General features: G+C 43.3%; 1 protein-coding gene across 4 annotated transcripts in view; it reads right to left on the bottom strand.

The window, feature by feature from the left end:
• Window positions 1–22,326, bottom strand: part of SCLY (selenocysteine lyase) — a 999,372-nt gene that overhangs the window by 15,179 nt on the left and 961,867 nt on the right. The window lies entirely within an intron of this gene.

A 22,326-nucleotide genomic window follows, 5' to 3' on the forward strand; every position in this document is an offset into this window, starting at 1 on the left:
GCGGAGTAATCCAGGAGGTGGAAGGTTGAGACCCAAAGGCCTTCAGGAGCACCAACTCATCCTCAGTAGGGCTAATGGACTGACAGTCACCCCTCTGCTTTAGGACTTCCAAGATATCCGCAAAGGGGATATCCTCAGAGGGGGACCGTGGGGACCCTTCTGATTCCTCTATGTCGGTGTCTGATGTCAAAAATTCCTGAGGGGACTCTAAATGCCTCCTCTTGCATAATCTCTTCCTGGGAACCTCATCAGTGGAGGCTTCTGGTGAAGTCTCAGTAGAGCAGGGGTCACCCAATGGGGTTACCTGAGGCTCTGGATCTCGACGCTTCACAAGGACCTGCGATGTAGAGGCAGAATGCGGCACTTTAGGGGAGGAAGAGGAAGGACCTGATGATGTGTGTCTTAGACGACATAACCCTCCTCATAGCATTGAAGGCACCGCTGCTTCAACCCGAGGAAGCCGTCGGTTCCGAAGAAGACAGCAACTTCCTCGGCACCGAGATAGCGACCTCCAAACCAGAGGATGGAGTTGAGATAATCTGCACCGAAGCCCCGAGAGGAGGGTTCGACTCTCCCCCCTGGAACCGAGAGTGTCGGTTCCGAGACTCTTCCAATGGAACCGAAGAAGTCAGGGTTGACGGAGCCGAAGGCACTGGAACAAGTGAACAAGCCTTGTCAGGTCATCAGTGGTATAAAATTAGGTAGCTGACACCATTACATCAGTTTTTCTTGCCCCAACTGTCAGGAGCTCCCAAATAGGGAGCTAGGTTATGGTGGAAGAACACCACCAGTAGAAAGTAAATACCAAAAATTTCCTGAAAGGAGAGAGGAAGAGAGAGAGAGCGAGACAAGGGGGATGGAGGGGTGGGAAACCAGGACTGCAATAGTGAATACACTTTAACATCTATATTTACGGTAAGTGTACACAACTGTACTATGTTCTTCATGTTTCACTGTTGCAGTCATCACACTTGGGTTGATTCCCAAAGCTGAAGAAAAGGATGGAGGCAGTCAGGAAGACTGGGGGCTAGCTAGGATGCCCTGCAAAGACTGTGGTGGCAAAGCCTGCCCTGGATTTGGAGAAGATAGGCAGGTGGTAATGCTTGGTGAAGGTATGAAAAGAAGTCCATGTTGCAGCATTCAGGATGTCCCTGGTGGGGACCCCTTTGAGAAAAGCTGCAGAGGTGGAGGCTGCCCTGGTGGAATGCGTCCTGACCCCCTTTGGGGGTGGTTTCCCATGCTGTTTGTAGCAGAAATGAATGCAGTGTGCCATCCATTTTGAGACTGTTTGTTTGGATATGGCCTTGCCCTCTGCCCTTGCTCCAAAGCTGACTAGCAATTGGTCAGTTTTTCTAAAAGATTTAGTCCTATCCAAATAGAATCTGAGCTGTCTGTGCACATCTAGAGAGTGCAGAATCCTTTCCCCCTTGTTTTGTGGGTTAGGGAAAAAGTGGGTAAATTAATGGATTGGTTAAGAGCCACAATGGACACTACTTTAGGCATGAAGGATGGGTTAGTCCTGAGGGAAACTCTGTCAGCATGGAAAATGATGAAGGGCTCCACAGCCATGAGTGCTTGTAGCTCTGAAACTCTTCTAGCTGAAGTGATGACCAGAAGCAAGGCTGTTTTTCAAGAGAGGAATTTTAACTCTGCTGAAACTGCAGGTTCAAAGGGGGGGTAGGGTGAGCTTTTCCAACACAAAATTAAGGTCCTAAGCTGGGGTAGGAGCTCTTCTGGGTGGCCTTAAGTTGTTAGCCCCTCTTAGGAACTGTTTGATGAGAGGGCGTGAGAAGAGAGGTGGCTCTGAGCTGTAATGAGCAGAGATGGCAGGGGCATGAATTTTAATAGACGAGAAGGAAAGACCCCCTGTGTAGTAGGTCTGCTAGGTAATCCAGGATGAGAGGTAGGGAGGGCTGTACTGTTTCGGCTCCCTTAGCCTGGATCCAGGTGCAAAACCTTTTCCACTTGTCAGCATAGGATTTTCTAGTGCTGGGGCGTCTGGCCTCACGTATAACATCTAGGACTTGTTTGCTTAGGCTGGCATCTTGAGGAGAGGTCAGGGAATAAGCCAGGCTGCCAGGTTGAGGGTCTGCAATTGGGGATGCATGAATTCTCTATTCATCTGGGTCAGGACTGTTGGGATCTGAGGTAGGTGCCATGGTGGCAGGGGTGACAGGCTGCGCAGCAGTGGGTACCAGTGCTGGCATGGCCAGTCTGGGGCAATCAGGATTGCCCTTGGTTTTTCCTCCCTTAATTTGAGCAGTATCCTTGAAATGAGTGGTAGAGGGGAAATGCACAGACCAAGAGATTTACCCATTGGAAGGATAGAGCATCCACTTTCCAGGCCTTGCTGTGAGGTTACCTGGTGCAGAATTTGCTGTACTGATGATTGGAGTGGGAGACAAAGAGGTTCACCTTCGGGGTACCCCATTTCTGGGTTACAAGGGTGAAGGTTCTGTGGTCTACCTGCCACTCGTGTGGGTCTAGCAGGTTTCTGCTTAAGCTGTCTGCCAGAGAGTTTAGGGAGCCTGACAGGAATTGTGCTAGCAGGTGTATTTGCATGGCTGAGGCCGTGTGCCAAAGGGTCATGGCGGGCCTGCAGAGAGGATAAGAGTGAATCCCTCCCTGCTTGTTGATATACCACGTCACTGTGGTGTTGTCTGTTTTGATCAGTAGAGGCCCCGGGGAGAATAGGGGTCTGAAAGCTGTCAGGGCGTGCTGAACGGCTAGCATCTGTTTTTGGTTGATGTGCAGATGTATTTGATTTGGGCTCCAATGGCCCTGAATGCACCTACCGTCCAGGTGTGCACCCCTGGCATAGTCTGATGTGTCTGTGGTGAGGATCTGGGGGGCGTGAGGTAGTGAGAAGGGAAGTCCCTTGTTGTGGTTGCATGCTGCTGCCCACCAAAGAAAATCTTTCCTTAGACAGGGTATCATTGGTATGATAGTTTCCAGGTCTTGACAGTGTTGACACCAAAGGCTTTTTAGATACCACTGTAGTTTCTTCATATGCAGTCTGGCATATGGAATGAGTAGAATGCAGGAGGCCATGAACCCTACAGCTTGCAGGATTTTCCTTGCGGATAACTGGGTTCTGGTGGCTAGTTGAGAGAAGTAGCCTGTCAGGTAGACTTGTTTTTCTGGAGTAAGGAATGCCATCTGGGATGCTGTGTCCAGGCTTGCTCCCAGGAATACAATTTTTTGTGTGGAGACTAGTTTTAATTTCTTTTCATTGACAGTATACCCCAGGGAGGTCAGTAGGTCCTTTACAAAGATCAGGTGCTGTAACACCTTTTCCTGACTGTCTGCCTGAATCAGGCAATCATCTAAGTAGGGGTAAATTTGAATAATTTTTTGTCTGCCAAAAGCAATGGCTAGAGCCAGGCATTTTGTGAAAATTCTGGGAGTAGTGGATAAGCCAAAGGGAAGCGCAGAGAACTGAAAGTACACAGATCCTGTCCTGAAACATAGATATTTCCTCCAAGATGCATAGGAAAAAGCTGCTGGAGGGTGAGCCTTTTGAATTTTGGTATCACCAGAAAGCTGTTTAGAATGGCTAGATCAAGGACTGGGTGCCAGGTGCCCTCTTTTCTGGGTACCAGGAAGTCTGTAATAGAAAAGTAAAGTTGTGTACACTTACCATAAATGTAGATGTTCGAGTGTATTCACTGTTGCAGTCATCACACTTGGGTCATCTGCCTGGAGGTAGCCCTCAGTCAGCCCGAATACCAGAGTCTTGGGATGTCTGTATCGGATGCTGTCACCTCTTCCATGATGTCAGGTCATCAGGGGTATAAAACATGCAGCCAACACCATTACATCAGTCTTTCTTACCCCAGATGTCAGGAGCCCCCAAAACAGGAAGCTATTACATGGTGTGGAACACCTCCAGTAAAAAGTAAATACCACTGCCATAAAGAGGACTGGTAGAAAGGATAGAGAAAGCCAGGGTGCTGGAGGGAGGGAAACCAGGACTGCAACAGTGAATACTCTCGAACATCTACATTTATGGTAAGTGAACACAACTGTACTATGTTCTTCGTGTTTCACTGTTGCAGTCATCACACTTGGGTTGATTCCCAAGCTGAGGAAGGGTGGAGGCAGCCAAGAAGTGTTAGGGCTGGCTAGCAGGCCTTGCAAGACTGCTGTAGCAAATCCACCTCTGGATTTAGAAAAAAGAGGTAAGTGGTAATGCTTGGTGAAGGTGTGTACAGAACTCCAAGTTGCAGCTTCCAGGATGTCCCTGGTAGGGACTCCCCTGAGAAATGCTGTAGAGGTTGAAGTAGCTCTAGTGGAATGAGTTCTGATCCCCTGAGGGGCAGGTTTTCCATGGTGCTTGTAGCAGAAATGGATGCAGTGTGCTATCCATTTGGAAATGGTTTGCTTCAAAATGGCCTTGCCTTCTGCCCCTGTAGCAAAGCTGACTAGCAACTGGTCAGATTTTCTGAAAGGCTTAGTCCTGTCAAGGTAGACCCTGAGCTGTGTGTGCATGTCCAAGGAATGCAGGATCCTTTCCCTTTTATTCTGAGGATTAGGGAGAAAGGTTGGCAAATGGATGGATTGGTTTAAAGCCACACTGGATACCACCTTGGGCATAAAGGATGGGTTAGTCTTGAGGGAAACCCTGTCAGCATGGAAAATAATGAAGGGCTCCACCACCATTAGTGCCTGTAACTCAGACACTCTTCTTGAAGTAATAGCTAGAAGTAAGGCTGTTTTCTAAGAGAGGAATTTTAACTCTGCTGAAGCAGCAGGTTCAAAAGGGGGAAGTGTGAGCTTCTCCAGTACAAAGTTAAGGTCCCAGGCCGGGGTGGGAGCTCTCCTAGGGGGACTTAAATTGCTAGCTCCTCTCAGGAACTGTTTGATGAGAGGGTGAGAAAAAAAGAGGTGGCTCAGTATTATAATGAGCTAAGATGGCAGAGGCATGAATTTTAGTGGATGAGGATAGGCCTCTGTGGAGCAGCTCTGCTAGGTAATCAAGGATTTGAGGTAAGGTGGGCACAGCTGTGTCCTTTCCTTGAGAATGACTCCAAGAACAATAACTTTTCCACTTTTCAGCATAGGATTTCCTAGTACTAGGCCTTCTGGCCTCAAGGATGATGTCCAGCACCTGTTTGTTGTGGGATGCTGGTGGTGTAGTCAGGGGATAAGCCAGGCTGCAAGGTTTAGGGTTTGCAGCTGTTGATGCAAAATCTGTCCCTCCTGTTGAGACAGCAGGGAAGGTGTCTGATGTAGGTACCAGGGTGGCACTGCTGTCAGACAGCGTAGGAGTGGGTACCAGTGTTGGTGTGGTCAGTCTGGTGCAATAGGGATTGCCCTTGGCCTGTCCTGTTTGATCTTGAGTAGTACTTTTGAGAGGAGGGGCAGAGGAGGAAAGGCATAAATTGAGAGGTTTTCCCATGTAAAGGATAGGGCATCCACCTTCCAGGCTCTGCTGTGAGGGTTCCTGGTGCAAAATTTGCTGAATTGGTGGTTTTGGGGGGAGGTAAAAAGGTCCACCTCCAGTGTTCCCCACCTCTGGGTTAGAAGTATGAATGAGTTGGGTTCCAGTTTCCACTCGTGAGGGTCCAGTAGATTTCTGCTCAAGTCATCTGCCAGTGAATTTTTGCTTGCCTGGCAGGAATTGAGCCAGTAGGAGCACTTGGTTGCTTAAGGCTGTGTTCTACAGGGCCATAACCTGCAGTGTGTGTAAGAATGAGCTCCCCCTTGCTTGTTTATGCACCACATAACTATGGTGTTGTCTGTCTTTATCAGGAGCTGTCCTGGAAGGATAAGGTATTTGAAGGCTGTCAGAGCATTTTACACAGTTAGCATCTCTTTTTGATTGATATGCAGGGAAATTTGTTCTGGGCTCCATTTGCCTTGAATGCATTTGCCTGCCATGTGAGGTCCCCATGCATAGTCTGATGCGTCTGTTGTCAGGGTTTGGGTGGCGAGGGGTTGAGTGAAAGAAAGTCCCTTGTTGTGGTTGCATGCCTCTGCCCACCAAAGGAACTCTGCCCTTAGACAAGGTATGATAGGAATCAATGTTTCCAGGTCCTGAGAATGTTGACACCAGAGACTTTTTAAGTACCATTGAAGTTTCCTCATATAACAATAAGTTCATGAACTGTATAACCAAAAGTATACAGCAAAGGAAGCAGCAAACAGTTGAAATAAAGAATAACTGTTTAATCCACGTTAAGCACTTTCTTCCCTCTGGAATACAAGGGATTTCATCAGAACAATGTTACACGAATCAACCCAGCCATTTATACTCATTTAATCCACATACTAATTGAATAATGAGTAATAATTAGTATAATTGAAACAACCAGTTGTATACTTAAAATATGCAACTATGTTGCTAAATAAAACAATAACTACATAATTTAATATCAAATGTACACACAAAACACCACTACACAACAGCTCACGACAATAAAAACTTCATAAATGTGATGAATGAAGGAATAACATTATCCTAAAATATTTTTTAATTTTAAAATACAAGAAATACAAATCGCTTCATTTATACCAGGATATTCAGTTGCATTACACTGCAACTGCCATTTTAGTTCACACACATCAACATATAAATCAATACATTTCCCTTGGGGGGTCTTTTTCAATATGTTGCACTACCAAAAATTTAAATTGATGGTCTTTGTAATCCTTAATGTGCCTAGCAAGAGCATTAGTAGACCTTTCATGCCTAATGTCCAACAAATGTTCCCCTATTCTATTTTTAAATAATCTACAAGTTTTCCCTATATAAAATAAGGGGCATTGTTGACATTTGACCATGTAGACAACATTTGACGTACAACAATTGTAATGCCCATACATTTTAACAGGTCTCCCATTCAGTAAAAACGTGTCCCCTGTTTCTAATATATGTGAACAAAAGGTACATCCATTGCATTTGAAATTTCCTTTTCTCCTATTAACACCAATCATATTGTATTTTTGTGAGTTCTCTAATATGTTTTTAAATGATCTTTCCTTTTTAAATATAATTTTGGGTTGTTTACCTACTTTCAACCCAACATTGTGATCAAATTGTAGGATATCCCAGTTACTTCTAATAATGTCACCAATTTCTGTAGCATCTAAATTGAAGGTAAGGAAGGTGTTTGTTGACCATATAGTTATGTTCATCCTCACTGATTTGCCCTTGGTATAACATATCTTCAAGCAGCATATCTATTTTCATATAGCCTGTGTGTATTTCATTTAGAGAACTCTCAACATAGGTTCCATCTATCAGGAGCACATTCATACCATTTAAATAGTCAACTTTGTTCATAATAACCACCCCATTACCCTTATCTGGCTCATTATACTTATACTAGGATCCTCAGCCAATTCCTTCAACAGTCTGTTTTCTGCTACAATCATGTTTTTAGTATAAATGTTTTTGTCACTGTTATTCTTTATTACCTTACTTGTTTCTTTTTCACAAACTTGTTCGTACAGTTAACAACATTATTGAGGGGTGGGTTAAAACAACTCGTTTTTTTTAAATATGAATTTCCCTTTATTGCCTTGAATTTCTTCCTGTCCATTAAACCACACTTTTAAGTTTAATTTCCTAGTAAAACACTTTAAGTCTATGTAAAACCTTTAGCCGATAAATTGACATGCTCCACGCCAATTTCTTTATCAGAGTAATTATATATTTTAAAATAATTAGCTTCATTTGTTATGAAGTTTTTATTGTATTAAGCTGTTGTGTAGTGGCGTTTTATGTGTACATTTGATATTAAATTATGTAGTTATTGTTTTATTTAGTAACATAGTTGCAGATTTTAAGTATATAATTGGGTGTGTCAATTATACTAATTATTACTCATTATTCAATTAGTATGTGGATTAAATGAGTATAAATGGCTGGGTTGATTTGTGTAACATTGTTCTGATGAAGTCCCTTGTATTCCAGAGGGAAGAAAGTGCTTAACTTGGATTAAACAGTTATTTATTATTTCAACTGGTTGCTGCTTCCTTTGCTGTGTACTTTTGGTTATAAAGTTTATGAACTTATTGTTTTTGGAGTCTTTTGTGTGATACGGCTATGGAAGGAGTAATTAATAATGGAGAGGTGGTGGAGCTTTTACAGCAGATATGGCAACAGCTAGCGACTCACACCACCCAAATTCAGTCTTTAATGGACAAACAGGGTAGCCCAAGCAACATTTTCGGTAACTTGGGCTTCCCTTTGACCCAGTCTACACAACGTAATTTATCCAACCAATACAACATCCAAATACAGGATGTAGGCTCTATGGAAGGACCAAGTAACATCAGTGAGGTGAGGGCCGACTTACTCAAGGAAGGGGTCCAGTGGAAAAATAAAACTTTTGACTTTGGGCTTGAGAAGAGACCTAATACGGTAGGTCTCCAAGACACCACCATGACAGAAAAAATAAAACTATTCGAAAAGAAACTGTTGGGGTTCAAGAAACTGCAAATGGAAATTTCTTATTTGCAGAAAAATGTTGAACTTGAACAGGTGCCCCGTGATCTAAGGGTATGGAAATACCCAAATGGAGTGGAAGGAAACATGAAGCTGGTGGATGAGTTGCACGTTTTGTTTGACCAAACAGGTTTGCAAACGCTTAAATTAATGATAAAGCATAACATTTTAGATGCGGAAAAAATGTCCAAGGTTTTAAAGGAGTGCAGCAATTTAATTCAAATAGGCATCTGTTTTGAACATTTTCGGACAGTATATTTCAGTGTGTTTCACAACATTAGCAATGTATGTAAGTAACATATATTCATGCAAGGTCAATAAATTGCATAGAGACATAAAAGAGTATGCCAAAAAGAGGGTGTACCCTCTGTCTTCTGGTTGCTGGGCCAACAGAGATGAAGGAGCCAATGAGGAGGCTAAGTGATCGGAGGAAGAGACGACACAAGGGAGGTCTTTTAATGGGCAAGGTGCGCATGCACGGCCAATACTATCAAACGAGGAAGGAATTAGATGGTTGGAGAGGCTGCGAGACAAGGAAATGATTCAAAAGTCCCGTTTTTCGGTGAATACCTACTGGGACTATGCTGCACAAGGAACGAAGCCAAAAAACGGCCGGAACAGGAGTCGTCAGCGGAGAAATTAATGGACATGGCCCTGGCAATCATGTACGAAGTAAGTGAAGACAGTAACTTTTACAATATGGTTAGTAGTGTTTATACATGTCTCTAAACAATCTACAAACTGTGGAGTTGTCAGCAGTGTTAATATCGTAAACAATTAACCAAATGCCGAATTGGACCTTGACAATGATGTTTTTGTTAATGAAGTGATTTGCAATGATAGGGAATGTATTGTGAATGAGGTTGTTTCACGGCTTAACTTAGAAAAAGTGAATGAAAGACAACAAGCTTCACTTGGGGATGAGAACAGTCGTACAATGGACATTAATGATGTTGCTGTTGATAATGTTTCTTTATCATGTGTCTAATGAATTGATATAGACTTTTGTTGAATATGACAAATTTGAGAGTATTTTAGAACCAATTGTAACAAACGAAGCTAATGATTTTAAAATATGTAATTAATCTGATAAAGAAATTGGCGTGGAGCATGTCAATTTATTGGCTAAAGGTTTTACATATATACCTTACAGAAAAGGGAACATTGATAACACTTTAATAGACAAAGTGTTTTACTAGGAAATTAAACTTAAAAGTGTGGTTTAATGGACAGGAAGAAATTCAAGGCAATAATGGGAATGGACAGGAAGAAATTCAAGGCAATAATGGGAATATTTAAAAAACAATGAGTTGTTTTAACCCACCCCTCAATAATGTTATTAAACTATACGTACAAGTTTGTGAAAAAGAAATAAGGAAGGTAATAAAGAATAACAGTGACAAAACATTTATACTAGAAACATGACTGTAGCAGAAAACAGACTGTTGAAGGAATTGGCTGAAGATCCTAGTACACATATAATGAAACCAGATAAGGGGAATGGGGTGGTTATTATGAACAAAGTTGACTATTTAAAGGGTATGAATGTGCTCCTAATGGATGGAACCTATGTTGAGAGTTCTCTAAATGAAATACACATAGGCTACATGAAAATAGATAATGCTGCTCGAAGATATGTTATACCAAAGGCAAATCAGTGAGGATGAACATGACTATATGGTCAACAAACACCCCATGGTACCCAATATATTTGGTATACCTAAAGTCCATAAAGGGCTTAAGGATCCTAAATTCAGACCAATTGTAAATGGAAGAAGGTCAAAAACAACTTTTATTAGCAAGTTTTTAGATGTCAAATTACAGACTGGTTTAAAAGCCTTTCCTTACATTGTTAAAGATTCACTTTTGGAAATGGTGGGGAGAGTCCAAATGGAAAGGGATATGATACTTGTTATTATCAATGTGTGTAGTTTGTTCACAGTGATACCACACAAAGTGGGTTTGGTTTGGTTAGAGACCCAATTACACAAGATAGCAATTTATGATCAAGATCAGATAAATGTATACATAACCCTCATGGAAATAGTATTACCAAGCAATTTTATCTATTTCGAGGGACAATACTATAGACAAAACACAGGGGTGGCAATGGATGCAGCCTGTGCCCGTGTTTGCCAATTACATAATGTCATTTTGGGAACAAGTATACATTATGGAAGGGACCTTCTATTCTAAAATTGCATATTATACAAGGTTTCTGGATGACCTCTTCATTGTTTGGAAAGGTACTGAAGAAGAATTATATCAGTTTTATGAGTATAAAAATCACACAGTGGACTTTTTACAATTTACTCACACATACAGTGGAACAAGGATATCATATTTGGATGTGGAATTAATTTTTGATACTGCAAGTATGGGACTGGAATCAGCAATATTTAGAAAACCAACTTTTTCCAACTCATATTTGCAGTATAATAGTGGACACCTGAATTTTCAAAAAAGTCTATAGTTAAAGGCCAATTGGTACGTGCTGCAAGAAAGGTGAGTTCTGATATAAAGTTTTTAGAAGAAATTGACTTTATTTTGGATATGTTTACAACAAGGGGGTACCCACAGGAATTCTTGGCTAAAATCAAGGAAGAGGTCATAAACAAATGAACCATGGGCATTTACAAACCTATTTTAGGATGTATAAATGGTTTATCCAATGAGAACATGGTTACTAAGAGAATGGACATCAGCGTAGGCTTTATCACTACCTTCAATTTAGATGCTACAGAAATTGGTGACATTATTAGAAGTAACTGGGATATCCTACAATGTGATCACAACGTTGGATTGAAAGTAGGTAAACAACCCAAAATTACATTTAAAAAGGATAGATCATTTAAAAACATATTAGAGAACTCATAAAAATACAATATGATTGGTGTTAATAGGAGAAAAGGAAATTTCAAATGCAATAGATGTACCTTTTGTCCACATATATTAGAAACAGGGGACACGTTTTTACTGAATGGGAGACCTATTAAAATTTATGGGCATTACAATTGTCATACGTCAAATGCTGTCTACATGGCCAAATGTCAACAATGCCCCATATTTTATATAGGGAAAACTTGTAGATTATTTAAAACTAGAATATGGGAACATTTGTTGGACATTAGGCATAAACGGTCTACTAATGCTTTTGCTAGGCACATTAAGGATTACAAAGACCATCAATTTAAATTTTTGGTAGTGCAACATATTGAAAAAGACCCCCCAAGGGAAATGTATTGATTTATATGTTGATGTGTGTGAACTAAAATGGCAGTTGCAGTGTAATGCAACTGAATATCCTGGTATAAATGAAGAGATTAATATTTCTTGTATTTTAAAATAAAAAAAAAACATTTTGGGATAATGTTATTCCTTCATTCAGCACACTTATGAAGTTTTTATTTTATTAAGCTGTTGTGTAGAGGTGTTTTATGTGTACATTTGATATTAAACTATGTAGTTATTGTTTTATTTAGCAACATAGTTGCAGATTTGAAGTATACAACTGGTTGTTTAAATTATAATAATTATTACTCATTATTCAATTAGTATGTGGATTAAATGAGTATAAATGGCTGGGTTGATTTGTGTAACATTTCTCTAATGAAGTCCCTTGTATTCCAGAGGGAAGAAAGCGCTTAACCTGGATTACACAGTTATTCATTATTTCAGCTGGTTGCTGTGTACTTTTGATTATAAGTTTCCTCATATGCAGTTTTGCACATAGAATTAGCAGAATGCATGAGGCCATGAACCCTAGGGCTTGCAGTATTTTCCTTGCAGATAGCTGTGTTTTGATGGCCATTAGTTTGAAATAGTTTGTCAAATGGACCTGCTTTTCTGGTGTGAGGAATGCAATCTGGGAAGTTGTGTTCAAGCTTGCTCCCACGCATACAATTTGTTGGATGGGCACCAGTTCTGATTTATTTTCATTAATGGTGTATCCCAGTGAAGTTAGAAGTCTTTTTACAAATACCAGGTGCTAAAGCAGCAATTCCTGACTGTCCACCTGAATCAGACAATCGTCCAAGTATGGGTAAATTTGAATATTTCTCTGCCTGCAGTATGCAATGGCTGGAGCCAGGAACTTTGTGAATACTCTGGGCGCACTAGATAAGCCAAAGGGAAGTGCAGAGAACTGATAGTGCATACAGCCTGCCCTGAAACATAGATATTTCCTGCAAGACTCCCTTATGGGGATGTGCAGATAAGCTTCTTTTAAGTCTAGGGTGACTAACTAGGCATCCTTGGCTAGCATAGGAAGAAGCTGCTGCAGTGTAAGCATTTTGAATTTTGGGACCACCAGAAAGGTGTTGAGAACTGATAGATCCAGGAGAGGGCATCAAGAGTTCTCTTTTCTGGGAACCAGGAACAGTTTTGGGAGTAGAAACCCTGTCCCCTTTGTTCTACTGGAACAGGTTGAATAGCCCTGATACGGAGAAGGGAAAGTACTTGCTTTTGAGCCTCTGCCCACTGGTTTGGAGGAAGGTCTTGCAACCCACTTGGGCTTGGCAGTGAGTGGAAGTAGAATCTGTATCCCTGGGATACAATATTTAGAACCCATCGGTCCTGAGTAATGGACATCCAGCTTTTGCATGAAGGGCGAGTTTTCCTCCTAGGGGTGCAAGCACTTGGGCATGGATGGGAGGGATAAATGGAAAGTCATTGTGAAATTTTTCCATAAGGGGATGGCTTACCACTCCCTGTTTTTGAGTTGGGAACACTGCATTGTTTAGATCTCTGCATACCCTGAGACTGTAGTCTTGGGAGTCTGTTTCCCCTGGGTTTGGACTGAGAAGGCCTGGGACTGGAAAGGACCAATTTTTTGAAGGCAAATGCCTACTGAATCTAAGTGGATGCACCTTAACAGTTTGCATAGATTTAGCTTTTTCTTCCATCTTTTTAAGAACTTCTGCTTTTGTGCCAAACAAATGATCCTGATTTAATGGAGCATTTAGTAATTTTGCTTTGACATGGTCTGGCAAGACTTGTTCCTTCAGCCAAGCATGCCTTCTCAGTACAGACCCAGTGACAGCAGCCCTGCAAGATGCTTCTAGGGCATCAAAGCCACACTGCAAAGTATGCTTACTGACTTGGTTTGCAGAATGCAATAACTCTTGTAAATCTTTATTTTCAGCATAATCTCGAAATAACACCATTTTTTTGTTTAATTAGTTCCATAATATGTTGCTGCTACTTCAACATGTGAAACTGGCAATTCAATGCCCTGATGGCAAGAGTTGCAGAGGTATATACCCTTCTTACCTCAGCTGTCTAAAGCTCTGGAATCCCTGTCTGAAGGTGTAGGGTTTTTGGTTGTAGTAGCCTTAATACCTTTAGTTCCCTGGGAAATGGTATCTGGATCCGCAGTAGGAGTCTTAAAGAGAAATTGGTGAGAATCAGGTACTCTGTAGTACCGGTCAGGTTTTCTAGGGGCTGGTGGTAAAGTGTATTGTGTAAGACTGGATTCCATGAAGACATCATCTACAACATCCAGGACAGGGGGTATAGCTAGAAGCCTGTGCTGAGGCAACTCTAAAATTCTCTGAGTCTCTTTTTGGACTGAGGATAGTCCTGGCATTCCAAGCGGAAATGCTCAATTAAGTATGCAAGGTTTTACCAAAAGAAAAATCCTCTTGGGGGGGGGGGCAGAAGGAATGGATTCCTCTGCATCTAAATCCTCAAAGGTTGATAAGTATATGTCCTGGTAATCAGAGTCATCGGACTCCTGGTCTGTAGAATCAGAAAGAAACTCAGCCCTTTGTCTCTTAGCAGGGGAAGGCTGGCTTCCTCTAATTAGGGTGATAAGGTCTTCAGCCATTCTAAGCATTTGTTTTTGTGGCATGGGAGCTTGAGCATGCGCTTTGGACATCGGTTTTCTAGGCGTAGTGCATACTCTGGGCCTGAGAAACTGAGTAGTTTTAGATGAAGACGGAGTTGTCAGTTTAATACGAACATCGGTAGGTCGGAATACACCCTCAGAAGCTGGTGCCTGCACAGCGGCTCCAGACCCATCCAAGGTAGAGACATCCACAGGTTCCATAGTCGAAGAAGCATCTCTCGCAGCATACCGGACTCTGAAAGGGGCTCAATAGAGGCCTGCGAATCTGAAGAAGCGGGCATCAGGTGCTGCAAAGGCACTTCACTGAGTACCGGTGGACTGGCAACTAGCTTAGCGGAAGCGTCGTCGGCAGTTTTGGATCTATGCGGTCTCTGTCTTTATCTTTACGCTTTTTCGGAAGATCGGCAGTTGGATGGCTTTTCGAAGCCATTACGGAATACAGAGAACGAGAGCGAAAGAATTTAGCGACAAAAATAGCCCGACGACTAATGGTTCGGGCATTAAGGCACAAAACTGACAGCGAGGGAAGTCGTGGTCTGGGCCTAAACAGGTGACGCAGTAAGAATGAAAATCTCTTTGAGGTATTTGGTTTCCACAGGCAAGACAAATGTTAACTTTTTCTGACATCGGTTAGCGCAAGAAAAAAGAATCCCCAACAGGGTACTTAGCTTTAGACAACTTCAGGTTTGAAACTCGAAAAATGAAAATTTCAGGTAGCGGCCAACCGGAACTTGCGAACTGTTTCTGCTTCGGGCTCCTTTTTGGCAAGAAAGACTGGTGTAATGGCGTCGGCTGCCTGTTTTATACCTCTGACGACCTAATGTCATGGGAGAAGCGACAGCATCCAACGCAGATATCCCAAGACTCTGCTATTCGGGCCGACTGAGGGCTACCTGCAGGCAGATAACCCAAGTGTGATGACTGCAACAGTGAAACGTGGAAGAAATCCTTGGCCTATCTGGTCTGCAGGATCATACTGCATTGCTCTCATGGAGAGCAGGGAAAGGACTTGCCATTTGGCCTCTGTCCACTGGTTTGAAGGAAGATCTGGGAACCCTTTTGGGGGTTGAAACAGTGTGGAAACAAAATTTGTATCCCTGGGAAAATATGTTGAGGACCCATCGGTCATTGGTAATAGAGGCCTAGTTGTTTGCATGGAAGGATACTTTTCCTCCTAGGGGCACAAGCAGGTGGGCAGAGGTAAGGGGTGGAGGTGTAAAGTTATTGTGAGTTCTTACCATAAGGGGTGGCTTAGCACTCCCTGTTTTTGAAGAGGAGGAACTACATTGCTTACATCTCTGCATTCCCTGGGACTGATGTCTGGGGAGGTCTGCTTCCCCTGGGTCTGGGCTGAGCTGGCCTGGAGGGGGCCAGAAAGGACCAGTGCTTGGAGAGGCAATGCCTACTGAACCTCGGAGGCTGGACCTGTAAAAAGTCTTAAACTGACTGCATAGATTTAGCTTTTTCTTCCATCTTTTTAAGACCTCTTCTGCCTTGGTGCCAAACAAATTGTCTTTGTTCAATGGTGCGTCCAATAATTTTGATTTGACATTGTCTGGCAAGGTCTGTTCCTTAAGCCAAGCATGCCTTCTAAGGACAGAACCAGTGACTGCTGCCCTGCAAGATGCTTCTAGGGCATCAAAGCCACATTGCAAGGTATGCTTAGTAACTTGGCTTGCAGAATGCATAAGCTCTTGTAATTCTTTACTTTCTGCACAAGCAGGAAAGGAAGATATTGTTTGTTTGAGGAGTTCCATGGTATGCTGCTGATATTTCAGCACGTGGAACTGACAATTGAGTGCTCTAATAGCAAGAGTTGCAGAGGTGTATACTTTTTTACCCCATCTGTCTACAGCTCGGGAATCCCTGTCTGAGGGGGTGGGATTCTTAGCTGAGGTTGTTTAATTCCTTTAGATCCTTGGGAGATGACCTCTGGATCAGCAGTACGATTTTTGAGAAGGAATTTGTGAGAGTCAGGGACTCTGTAGTACTTGTCGGGTTTCCTGGGAGCAGGAGGAAGAGTGTCAGGAGTTAAACTGGATTCTATAAAAACATCATCCACAACATCCAGGACAGGAGGAATGGCTAAAGGTCTGTGCTGTGGTAAATCTAAGAATTCCTAGAGTCTCATTTTTGACTGAGGATAGTCCTGACATTCCTATTGGAAATGCTCCCTTAAAGTATGTAGGGTTTCACCAGATGAAAAATCCTTGGGTGGAGAAGCAAAAGGAATGGATTTCCTCTGCATCAGAATCTTCATAAGCAGAGAGGGGTTGCATGTCTTGATATTTGGAAGCATCAGAGTCATCGGACACCTGTTCAGATAAAACTAGTGGGGACAAGTCTCTTTTTCTTTTGGAAGGGGTAGCCTGGCTTCCCCTAATAATAAGGTCTTCTGCCATTTTAAGCATTTGAGATTGAGGCATGGAAGCAAGTGCCTGAGCTTGGGTTCATAGATAGGTACTAGGCTATCGGCCCAAGGGCCTACGTAAGCCTAGCCAACAAGGTTCCCTGTCTTAGCCACCCAAGAAAGTTATTTTCCTGTGCCACTGTCGAGCAGAGACACAGAAGTGATCCTCGGGGTGTATTTCCTATTTCCCATCCACTCATCAAGATTTTTCTTGAAGAGTGCTAATGAACGTTGCTTGACATAGATGGGTAGCCTGTTCCAGAGTATGGGAAGTCTCTGGAACAGGAATCTATCCCACCAGCATGTCCTGTTTATTGTAGTGACAAGGTTTAGGTCCCTACAACGTGTAGCTCGGAGGGATTGGGATTTTTTTAGGTGTAGCATGTCCAACAGCTCTGGGTTTGACATAGCTTTATATGTTAGGCAGAGATCACCTCAGACTAGACGATATGCTACGGAGTAAAGCTGGAGTTTTTTGAGGCAGTCAGTGTAGGGCATTTGTTTGAGGCCAGTAATCCTCTTTGTGAGGTACTTCTGTGGCCTTTCCAGCTACTGCAGATGTCTTGTGAGGTACATTCCAAAAGGGGCGTTGTACTCTATAATGGGTCTAATTAGTGCCGAGTATTGGGAAACAATTACCTCTTTTTTCCTGGATGAGAACCCTTTTATGATGAGGTGTGCCATGTAGAAGGACTTCCTGACTACTGTGGCGATGTGACTATCAAAGGAGAGACTACTGTCCACCTGGGTCCCAAGGTCTCTCATCACACATTCGGTGTTAAGCAGATTGCTGCCTATGTGGTAGTTCATGGGTACAGAGTTTTTACCAAAGGGGATGACAATGCACTTTTTGGCATTGAGCTTGAGGCCATGGCTCTGACACCGTGCATCTGCCTCAGCGAGGCCCTTCTGTAGGATGTCCACATCATTTGGGGACTTGACTATGGCTCCTAGTTTGCAGTCATCTGCAAACTTCGTTAGCCAGAGGCCATCTGTATTAGCCTGTACTTCAGAGAAGTAGATACCAAACAGGAGAGGTCCCAGGACGGAACCCTGTGGTACTCCACTTGTCAGTGCTTTGAGGTCAGATTTGGAGTCTGCAACTTTTACAGTGTGGGTTCTGTCAGTGAGCCAGTTGGCAACCCATCTTGTGACGTAGGGATTTATACCTAGTTTACTGAGTTTAGCTATAATTCCAGAATGGGGGATGGTGTCGAAAGCCTTGGCGAGGTCAAGACAGGCTGTGTGAACCACCTTACCCTCATCTACTGCTTTGGTGACTGCCTCAAAGAAGTCGATCAGGTTCAGGAGGCATGATCTGCCTTTCACAAATCCAAACTGGGTGGGATTCAGAGTTTGGAGGTTACCACTATCTTTGTTTATGAGTTCCATGATGATACGTTCCATGGCCTTGCAGACCAGGCTCCTCAGGCTAATAGGTCGATAGTTCCTAGGATCACTGGTGGCTCCCCCTTTGTGGAGTGGGATAACTGCTGCTGTGCGCCATTCAGTGGGCATAAAGCCTGATGCGAGGCCATTACTGAACATGGTGCTTAAGTGGGGAGCCAGTTCGTTCTGAAGTTCATTTAAAACGCAGCCTGGGATGTTGTCCAGTCCCATGGATGCTGTGTTTTTGGCTTTAGAGAGTGCAGCTTTTACCTGCGTAGTTGTGATTATAGGGACTCTGCATTCTTCCTGTATAGATATGGGCCCTTTACGGGGTGGGGGGTAAAGTTAGCACTGAACCTATCTGCCAGGATGTTGGCAATATCAGTTGGTTCTGTAATTTTTCGTGCCTTCGTGCTGTAACTCAGAGCAGATCTGGGTGTTGCCATTGCGATTCTTGACATAGCTATAGAATGCTTTGTGGTTGTCCTTAGAATTAGTGGCAATTTTTTTTCGTAGATAGCTTTGGAGGATCTTATAAGGGATCTCAGCTTCTTACTGAGGCTGACCAGGGAAGCTCCTCCACTCATGGGATTTTTCTCTCTTTTGCAACAGTTTCTTCCTTCTGTTGTACAGTTTGTTTATGGCAGGGAACCACCAGATTGGCTTCCTTTTTTTGGAGGACAGCGTCTTGGTTCTCTTTGGGATAGCATGATCCATGCACTCGTGTAAGTGCTTATAGAGTGCATTTGTATAGGATTCAGCAGTTGTAACTGTATTGTCCATCTGCATGGGTGCCACAAAGTTCACCACTTCTGTCTTAAGAAGCATGAAGTTGGCTTTGGAGAAATTTTTTACCATGGTTTCCTTAATGGGGGGTGGGAGCGGGATGTGGATATCAAGAGTGATTTGCTTATGGTCGGATCGGACCAACAAGGAGTTGACTTCAGGTGTGGAACACCGGTCATTCATGTTGGTAATGACTAGGTCCAGGATATTGTTGCCCCTGGTGGGGGTGTGGATAAGTTGATCCAATGCATTGGAGTTTATGAATTCCAGAAAGCGTTGCGTTAAGGAGTTGGTACACAAGTAGTTTTCCCAGTTAATGGTGGGGTAGTTGAAGTGGCCCATTATTAGGGTGTTTGGTTGAATCCTAATATTTTCCAGTACATCAAGAAAAGAGGAGTGGGAATCCTGGGGCATGGTAGGGGATCTGTAGCAAGCTGCAATTTGGACTGCAGTTTTGCACAGAGTTAGTTGCACTTGGATAACCTCAGATGCATTATGCTGAGCAACTAGCCTTTAGGTGTGCATATCCTTAATGAATATGGACACACCTCCGCCTTTGGTGTTTCGGTCCAGGTTACATGGCCGAAAAGTGTGGTATGAGTTATAGTCTGGTAGCGCAGGGGTGCTCTCTGCAGCCTTGAACCAGCTCTTGGTCACTGCACAGATATCGATGTTCTCCATTTTAAGGAGTGCCTTGAGTGAGTGCAATTTGAGATTTAGATTTCTAGCACTGAGTAGTATTACCCTCAGTTTTTGCTTGCCTGTTCCTGTTCTGGTGGTGAATTTGTTATTTGAACCTTGCCTAAAAAAGGTACTATAGGGGAAGCAAGAGCCTTAGCCAGTATCCGGAATTCCAGGGGCAACAGGTGCAGGCCATCTGTGGCAAAGCATCATGGTCTGTCGACCATGTCATCCCATGCAGACAGATACTGGATCCCCTTAGAATGACACCAGATGCTTAGCCAATTGTTGAAGTCAATCATTTTGTCCTTGTACTGCGGTATCATTCGGGGCAATGGCAGAATGCTACTCAGGGCTAGGGTCATACCTGCCTGGGCTACAAGATCAGAGAGCTCTTTCATGTATCTTTTCTTGTAGTTTAGGGAGGTACATCTCAGATCATTCACACCAACATGGACAATGACAGAGTCATATCTGTACTTGTTGTGGAGTGACCTGAGTGCGTGGGTTATGTGGCGGATCCTGGCACCCGAAGGCAGCTGACAGTAACCTTCTCCTTGTTTAGCCTGGTGAGTGGGACATCAGTGTGCTGGACTATAGAGTCACCTATGACTAGTGTGTTGGGTAGGTTGTTTTGCCTTATTGGCTGTGGTTGAGTGGCACACTGAATATGTGGGCTATGTGTCATTTGGGTTGTGCTGGGGGATGGAAGTTGCTTGCGTTTCTGCTTTGGAGGTCTCTGTTGCTTAGACAGATTATTACTGAGAGCCACTGCGAAAGCCTCATCGTTTTTTTGGGTGTAGTTCATTCCCTGGGCCTTGGAAACATGGTAGTTTTAGAAAGAACTGAGGATGCAAAAGAAGTCGTGGGTTTGTGTTGAGTACCGGTAGTGCGAAGAACTTCCTCGGAAGCCGGTGCCTGTTCAGCGGCTCCGGACCCATCCAAGGTAGAGACATCTGCAGGATCCTTTGTCGAAGAGGAATCTCGTGCCATACTGGACTCCGAGAGGGTCTCAGTAGAGGCCTAAGAATCCACAGAAGTGGGCTTCAGAGGCTGTGAAAGCACCTCATTGAGGACTGGAGAACTGACGACTAGCTTAACGGAAGCCTCGTCAACAGTTTTGGACCTGTGCGGTTTTGTCTCTGGTTTTATCCTTAGGTTTTTTCGTAAGATCGGTAGTCAGATGGCTTACAGAAGCCATATCGGAATTCGAGGACCGACAGCGAAAATATCTAGCTACAATAAGGGCCCGATGACGTATAGTTCTGGCATTAAACAAAGCACAAAAGCGACAGCGAGGGACGTTGTGGTCTGGGCCTAAACAGGTGATGCAGTAAGAATGGAAGTCTCGGTGTGGTATTTGCTTTCCACAGGTGAGACAATTGTTAACTTTTTCTGACATCGGTTAGAGCAAGAAAAAAGGATCCCAAACAAGGCACTTAGCTTTAGAAGACTTCAACTTCAATTCGGAAACGAACACTCAGGTAGCGGCTGACAGGCACTCGTGCAAACTGATTCTGCTTCGGTCTCCTCAACAGGAAAGACTGATGTAATGGCATTGGCGGACTGATTTTATACCACTGACGACCAGACGCAAGTCCTGGAGCGACAGCAACTGATGCAGAAATACTAAATCTCTGGTATTTGGGCAAACTGAGGGCTATCCCTGGCAGGATAACCCAAGTGTGACGACTGCAAGAGTGAAACATGAAGAACATGTGAATATATACTAGTAATTTTAATTCTGATATCTGCATATGAACTTACATTCACACATGGTGTAGAAAGTGTACATGGCTACACATTTACAAAATTTATAAAACTTAAAATATTTCTAAAATGATCTTTTAATCTGTCCAGACATCCCTCCAGCTCCTTGCATCCGATGCAAAGTGGGCTCTCCTCCTCACTCTCCCCTTGAAATGCCAGCGACATTACCTTGCATAAATCCCAAATCGGACCCTTCAAAGTACAGTTGCTATCTACATAAGTGGAAATCTTACTCTCCCTTTGAAACACCGGTGACATTACCTTGCATAAATCCCAGCTCGGACATTTCATAGCAAGGCTGACAACTATCTACATAAGTGGAAATCTCACTCTTCCCCTTGAAACACCAGCAACATTACCTATGCATAAATCTCAGCTCAGACCCTTCAAAGCACTGTTGTCAACTATCTACATAAGTGGAAAAGAGAAGTTATGTACCTACCATAACGTTCCATGTTAGTTGTCCTTCATCTCGCCTTCCTTCTTGCTGGATGGGTTTGGAGCCGATCCTTGGCTCCGACTCGGCCACTTACTATAGCTCGAGAGCTCTTTACCGGCTTGAGGCTACCCCCTATCCCAGAATGCCCAGCATCAGCTACCCAGATCTCGTTTGCGATAGCTCACACTAGACATAATTACAGAAAATAATCCATTACTAGACCTGGATATACAGTTAACTGTCAGGGTTTGTTAGCCAGTGAAACCACTAAGAAACTCCTCTCAATCCTCGAGGAAAGGGGACAGAGAGAGGGATGCAAGAAGGAAGGCGAGATGAAGGACAGCTAACATGGAACGTTATGGTAGGTACATAACTTCTCTATGTTAAGTTGTCCAATTTCGCCTTCGTTCTTGCTGGATGGGACAGTGTCCCTAGCACCTCAATCCTGGGTGGCTCATTGGAACAGACACTTCAGAACCATAGAACCAAAGGAAGCCCTGCCCCGGGAGACCACATCTACTTTGTAATGAGAAATGAATGTAAGAGGA

This window comes from Protopterus annectens, chromosome 4.part1, assembly GCF_019279795.1.
Source record: "Protopterus annectens isolate FY-2018-M chromosome 4.part1, PAN1.0, whole genome shotgun sequence".
In the NCBI taxonomy this organism is placed as follows: Eukaryota; Metazoa; Chordata; order Ceratodontiformes; family Protopteridae; genus Protopterus; species Protopterus annectens.